Consider the following 6,954-nt stretch of genomic DNA (forward strand, 5'->3'; position numbering starts at 1 on the left):
ACCTATGCAAACAGGGTTAAAAGCGGTGGATAGCCTGGTCCCTATAGGCCGTGGTCAACGGGAACTGATAATTGGGGACCGACAAACTGGTGCTGGCGACGCTTGGAGCCAGCCGACTGGTTGGTGGGCTAGTATCTTTGTTGAGATTCTAGTCCGATTTGTTTGTTCCTTTTTGATATTCTTGTGCCTTGGTAACGGCGGCTTCGAGGCCGCCCTTTGCCAGCCATCCTCCGAGGACTCGCTCGAAGCAATGGTTCGTACTCCGGAGGCCCCCCCACTAAATTGGGATGACCTTCTTGGTCAAAGCTCAAATCCCGATCAAGGGACGGGGCGGGTCGGGTCGGCGACTCCGGGAGACACTGTATCCGGATCTGCTGTCGAAGGAGGGGCGGCGGCTGCATCGGCGTCAACGCCACCTATGGAGGGGCCTTTCGTTTGGTGGCCCCTTCATGATGGCACTTACTTTAGCTATCTCAGCTGGGCGCACCTGTTCCCCGAACACGTGCAACCCTGGCATCGGGGCGTCGTGCCCTGGCTCTCGGAGTATCGAGTTCCGCACGAACTCACGATGGCCAGGGATATCCAAGAGACCTTGGGATGTGTTTGCTGTCCCAAGGCCTCTTGCCCCCTCTGGAAACCGGGGGGGTGGGGGGATCTTCATCATCATCCCCTTCCCGGCGACCTTTCTCCGAGCCAGTACGCCTATTTTTGGCAAAACTTTCCTCAACCAAAATATGAGGAGAGGTGAGGTAAAAATAGCCGTAGTTGGTTAGGAGCGATAGCCAGAGATGCCAGTTGAGGTAGGTATTGATGAAAGGAACGCCGAAAGAGGGAAGAATCAACGAAGAGAAACCAAATCCGAAGAGAAAGACTAGGAAAAGAACTGACAAGACAGAAACCTCCTTCTCAATATGCTGGAAGGTGCGAAATTAATAGGTGCTGGAGCAGCTACAATTGCTTTAGCGGGAGCTGCTGCCGGTATTGGAAACGCTCTTAGTTCCTTGATCCATTCCGTGGCGTGAAATCCATCGTTGGCTAAACAATTATCTGGTCATGCCATTTCGGGGTTCGCTTTAACCGAAGCTATTGCATTGTCTGCCTCAATGATGGCGTTTCTGATCTCATTCGTATTCCGATGGAGTTGCGGAAATATGGAGTGACGTAGACGGAAACTTCTGCTTCATCTGTCTCTTAAGGCCCCCGGAGGAATAGGCGGGCCTATCCATCTATACCTCCTGGGGGGGGAAGGGAGTGGCGGCGGGCCCTTCCCACTTTGAGGTTCTGGGCGGGCGAATAGATAGGAAATGCTTGTTAGGAAGGATAGAAGAAATATGGGATCAATTCTTTTCCTCATAGCCGAACCGATCATGCTGGGGTGAAGCGATGGGCTTGAACCGACCCTCTTTGGTCCGTTAGGCCCCTCCCATAGGAATTCTACAAGAATTCCTATGACCGACTAGTTAGTAAAACACTATAATATGATCAAAGGTGGTGGGTGGCGGGGGAACGATGGGTAGGTCGGGGTTCCCGCCTTTGTGTGTTTTACCAACCGCTTGTTACGATATGTAAGACGATGTAGGAATTTCGCTATCAGGGAGAGAATATGACCAATGAATGGAACGAATTGGAAGAATAATTACACCCTCAATTTACAAGTCTCACCGACCGCAACATATATAATATGTTGAAGGTGCGAAGCCGCTTGTCCCTCCGGGGGCAAGGACCCGGAGGGGGCTCGACTGATAAGGAGAGGAACTTGAGTTGCTCGACTGATAAGGACCCTTTAGGGGGCTCGACTGATAAGGAGAGGAGAGGAGAGGATGCGGAAGCAGGCCCTCACCATATGAATAGTGAGTGACTTCCGTCCCTTTTTTTGACTTATTTGAGAGGCCAATAAGTAAATTAAACCTTTAGGGTGCGTAAGCATGCTCGACTAGTAAGGATGCGTAAGCAGGCTCGACCATAAGGGAGAGGAGAGGTGCTCGACCAAAAGGATGGTGAGGACCGGTAGGGGCTCGACTGTTAAGGAGAGGGATTTCTCGCTCACCTGACCTCAAGAAGGTGAGGGCCCCGTAACCAATAAAATAGAGGACGGAAGGATGGAAAATGACCCTAATAAACCTGGAAAAAAGAAAGAATAAGATTCCATAGGCACTGAAGGGAGAAGCACTGGCTTATGTGTATTATGGGTAAGATGAGTAATATCGTTATGAAGAAGTTTGGAAAGAGAGCGAAGGGGAAGGCAAGATGCAACCCACGCTTTAGAGAGCAGAGAGGGAAGGCACCTATCCTGGGATGCACTCGCCTAAAAGCAAAAGCCGGAGGGTGCGCTGCTCGACCAAAAGAGGAGGAACTACTTGAAAGACAGCCATGAAAGAGCGACCGAGTCCGTAGCCCCTTCGATTATTCCCCATTGAGTAGCTCCACGTTGTAGCTCAAATAAGAATCCTCTACGTGTAACCTCAACTTAGTCTCACATAATACTCATGCCTGGAAAGTCTATGCATCACTCGAAGCTAATAGCTCGTACCTCATTGCTCGAAGCTAATCACTCATACCTCATCATGCATTGCTCGAACCTCATTGCTCGAAGCTAATCGATCGTGTATCTCTACGTGTAACCTGATCGTGTAACCTAATCACTTGTACCTCATCGAGAAAACCTCATGCATCTAGTAACCTCATCGATCGGGGTCATCCATAGGGGTAACATCATCGAGTAACATCACTAATTGAGCAACATCATCGAAGCTCATCGTGTAATCTCTACGTGTACCTCTGCGTGTAGCCGATTGGGTGCCCCTGCGGATAAGTCCCCTTCTCTGTTGGACCCTCTGGCCGCAGAAACTGGCAAGCAGCATCATATACCGGCCAGCAGCATCAGATCCCGGCAAGCATCACATCATATTTCTCTCTCTATCGGTCCACCTCACACGGCTACATCATCCGTCCGTTGGACGCCCCTATCTCTCTGTCCTACCCTGGCTTCAATAGTCCGCCGGGGTGCAGGTATATAAAGCAATCGGTACATAAACTTGTCCTTCCACTCGGCGACACCTAGTGACTGGCTTCCAATGAGATTGGCTATCGAAACAATGACTAGCAGCACTTCCTAGAGGTTAATGCATTGACAAGAGCTTCATCAATCATGCACCGACGGAGTAGACTTCATTCCTGCATCGACCAGAGGTTATGCACCCACTAAGTAGAGGTTCGATGAGTATAGCTTTTATAAGTAGAGCTTCCCCTGGAGTATAGCTTCATTAATGCACTGACTGAGAATAGTTCTAGCACTGCTGAGTATCCGCACTGAGTAGCTGTAGTAACCTTTTGTTCTGTCTCGATCGGTAAGGCTGCCAACAGCAGTCATTTGTCCATCTATTGTGGAATACCTATTCTGTTAGACCACCCCTCTTGAATACCTATTCTGTTGGCTGCCCTACTTCCGGCAAGTATAAAAGAGCAAGCCATCATCTATTTCTATTTCCTTGCCTCACTCACGTGATAGCCACACTCTCTAGCGTATGGCGAACACACTCACTCAGTGGATGGCTTACTGGACTTACACATGTCTAATTTCATTCTGCTAGCTCCCATACCTCTGGGACGGGGGGGCCACCCATTAACCCATTCATTCCCACCACCTTCCCTTATTTAGCCTTGTGTGTCCATATCGGTAAGTGTGATGCGGATAGTAACCAACCAGTGTGCAGTGCCGTAGGGTAGGGACATCGGACTCGGAATCAACAAGGTACTACTCGTATCGGACTCGTACTATCGGAACCGGGCTCAACTAGCATCAGATATGGTGTAAATACAGGTACAAAGAGATACGATGAGAAGTGTGTATTATAATAGGATAGAGATTCTCTGAAGGACGCATGAGAGAAACTATAGTAGCTATATGATATGGCATCCGATTAGCCGGTCATATAGTAATTATAGTAGGCCACAAGGAGAGTAGAGATAGATATAAATGGGCTCTCGTATGTAGATCCAAGCGAGGTATTATGAGGAGGCTATGTGCTAGAGAGAGTAAATTGACATAATGTTCTATATGAGGATATGCCTATTACTGCTCAGTAAATACTAAGCACTATAGCAATGACTTGGCTACATTAGGGACTATGTTAATATAGAGAGATATGTAGGTATACAGACTAGATATAGATCTTAGGGTAGCTTAAGACATGGTAGATTAGATGTAGACATGATCATGTACTCACATAGCGTAAAGGTATCAAACTGTAAGCGGATCTATTCTTGCGTTTGTTCTATTATCGGGCTTCGCCCTTGAGAATACTTCCTTAGACTATCGAAAGGAAGGATAGGCTCCGATGTGCAATCCCGACCTATAGACTGGCTAGATAGATAGACTGGCTTTAGAGCGTTACCTTGAGATAGACTGGCTTTATAAATGCAACTATAGATATAACAAGTCCGTAGATGGACGATGGATGGGCAGATGAAGTGACAGTCCCTACCACCGAACGATGGCTGATACGAATAGATACAGGCTTCGCCTTCCAATCAATCCATTAGTATTCTCGCTAGCGCTCGATAAATGATCCTGCCTATAGTAGCACGCGACTTTACTTGCCGCCCTTTCAAATAGAAAAACCGCTTCAAGGTCCATTCTGGGTATAATAGCATCTGGATAAGTTACATATACCAATAAGTTACATTTCCCCCTAATAGCGTTAGCATCGTACCTCCCAATCAACTGGGAATACAGTGCCTCCCATCCCAAGCAGCTGGGGAAGACAGTTCGAGCCTACCTCCCAACATATTGATAAAGCATAACTCATACACCAGCCCAAGAGCTAGAAGCTGCGCTGCCACCTGCCTGGTTGGAAGGAAGAATCTGAAATGCATTAAATCAGCTATTTGGCTCAAGCCAAAATTGAGTTCTGGAACCCAGATGCTTGTAAGCTGTGTTTGACTTAGGGAATTGCACACTGGTCTCGGTCTCATTCATAGTAAGCTTCTACTACTTGTTCATATACATCGCTTCTATGTTTGCTTTAACAACACGGAAACCTAAGGTGGAACGACAATGGACTAGTTAATATAAACAAGAGCTAGATCACCACTGGCACTAGATATGAACTACACTTGGGTCTCCAATGCCCATATGCAAACAACCGGTCAGTGACAGTCAGAATAGTCCATCATAATAGCCGCCAGCAGCCATAGCCACACATAGAGAACGAAGAGGTACAGTGATTTCTTTCTTTTTTTTATTGATGGGGCCAACATCTACAGAGCGGGGTGGTCCAACGGACGGCGTCGAAACAGACCCGAGATAGAAAGATGTAACAGTAAGTTCCCCATAGTTGTTGTGATTAAGTAAGTTCTACTCCAGAGTTTGTCAGTCTGAGTCCGCATTCAGTCCGCATTCCGTTCAATCCGCACCAGCCAACTCTGTATGGGGTCCCCCTATCCTGGAAAAATCCCAGCATGGCGAACCTTATAACCAGCGATGATTGAGATACAACAACAGCTTGTTATATACGTAGATATACACAATATAGCGTAGATAATAAGAATCAAACAGTTATAGATGGGGGAGCCTAATACTCGCAAAGGAAGAACCTTTCTCACTAACCAAATCTGTCGGAGCTTCACGCTATACCGAGAGCTCTACCTCGATACCGAGATATACCGATCTCTATCTCTATACTAGAAATCAATATATTCTAAAGAAATCTATAGATCTTGAAATCGATATTTATTACCGATACTCTCTAGATCGATAAAAAGAAAGAAATCTACAAAGAAAGAAATCTAGATCTATTCTAGTAGTACCTTACTATACAGCTTAAGACCTAGAAGGTGCAGCATGAAGTATACTCTCACATGGTATGCTCTAGTTAGTGCTGCTTGTTACTGTCTCATTGTGCTTGAACCTAGACTCATCGAACTATACTTTGATCAAACTAAAGGATGGAATAAGCCTTGACCCATGAAGGAGCCTGTCAACTTCTGCCTTCATCACCAAGTAACACAGATGCCTTTACCCTTTTGCAAGGAAACAGCCTCTCGCCTTTAGCCCACCAAGTTAGATAAATATAGCTTAGATTGGTATTTTCGCTCTACTATGGAAACGTCTCTGAACCTAGGTCTATGAAATACAGACGTGAAATGAATCAGTTCAATTCACGTTCAATTAACATAGTGAAGTTCAGTGAAACGAAATACAGATGTTATGTTCAATCCATCTCTCCGTCTCTAATAAAGAAATACATAAGAAAAAAAGTTGATGCCAGCAGGTTTCGACCCACTTGATTGATGCCAGTAATAGCTGGGATAGGTATGCCAGTAATAGCTGGGATGGGTTACTTCGGATACTTTACTTGGATACTTTGATACTTGGATACTCGGTTGGGATACATGGGTAGGTCGGTCGAATGGCCCCTAGTATCTCTTTACCTTATTCAAGGCTTAAGTGGCCAACCCCAACAGTTAGATGTGGGATGTGGGATATTGGCAAGGTGGAAAAAGATCTGTTTGGATATTCCTGCTGGTGAATGTGAAGAATATGGCGAATATGGAATAGGGCTTGATCAGCGGATATTGTGCTTTTATGGAAATGAAGAAGTATAAGGAAATGATTGCATAATATAATATATAATAGGCTGGTCCCGGTTAGGCGAGAAGAGAACGTGTGCTGAGAGATACAATGGCTAGGGAAAACTTAGCTTGCTGGATATATTAGAGAAAAGGCTAAGTTCTTCGACCCGGGGTGATTAGACCATAAATACTAGAAACCAGGTGTTACTAATAAGAAGGTGGGAATAAGTTCAATTTATTGGGAGCTTACTCTACGGAAGTCCATGGGACCAGGGAATAGAGCTACCACCGTAGCTAGTACCGGCTTACTCTACGGAATAGAGTATTACCGTACTCTAAGGGAGAGATACTATAGCTATTACCTTAGGGCGGGAGGGAATA

The sequence above is a fragment of the Pinus tabuliformis genome, chromosome 3_2, assembly GCF_031772625.1.
Source record: "Pinus tabuliformis cultivar Carrire ecotype Pingquan chromosome 3_2, CPIR1, whole genome shotgun sequence".
NCBI lineage: Eukaryota > Viridiplantae > Streptophyta > Pinopsida > Pinales > Pinaceae > Pinus > Pinus tabuliformis.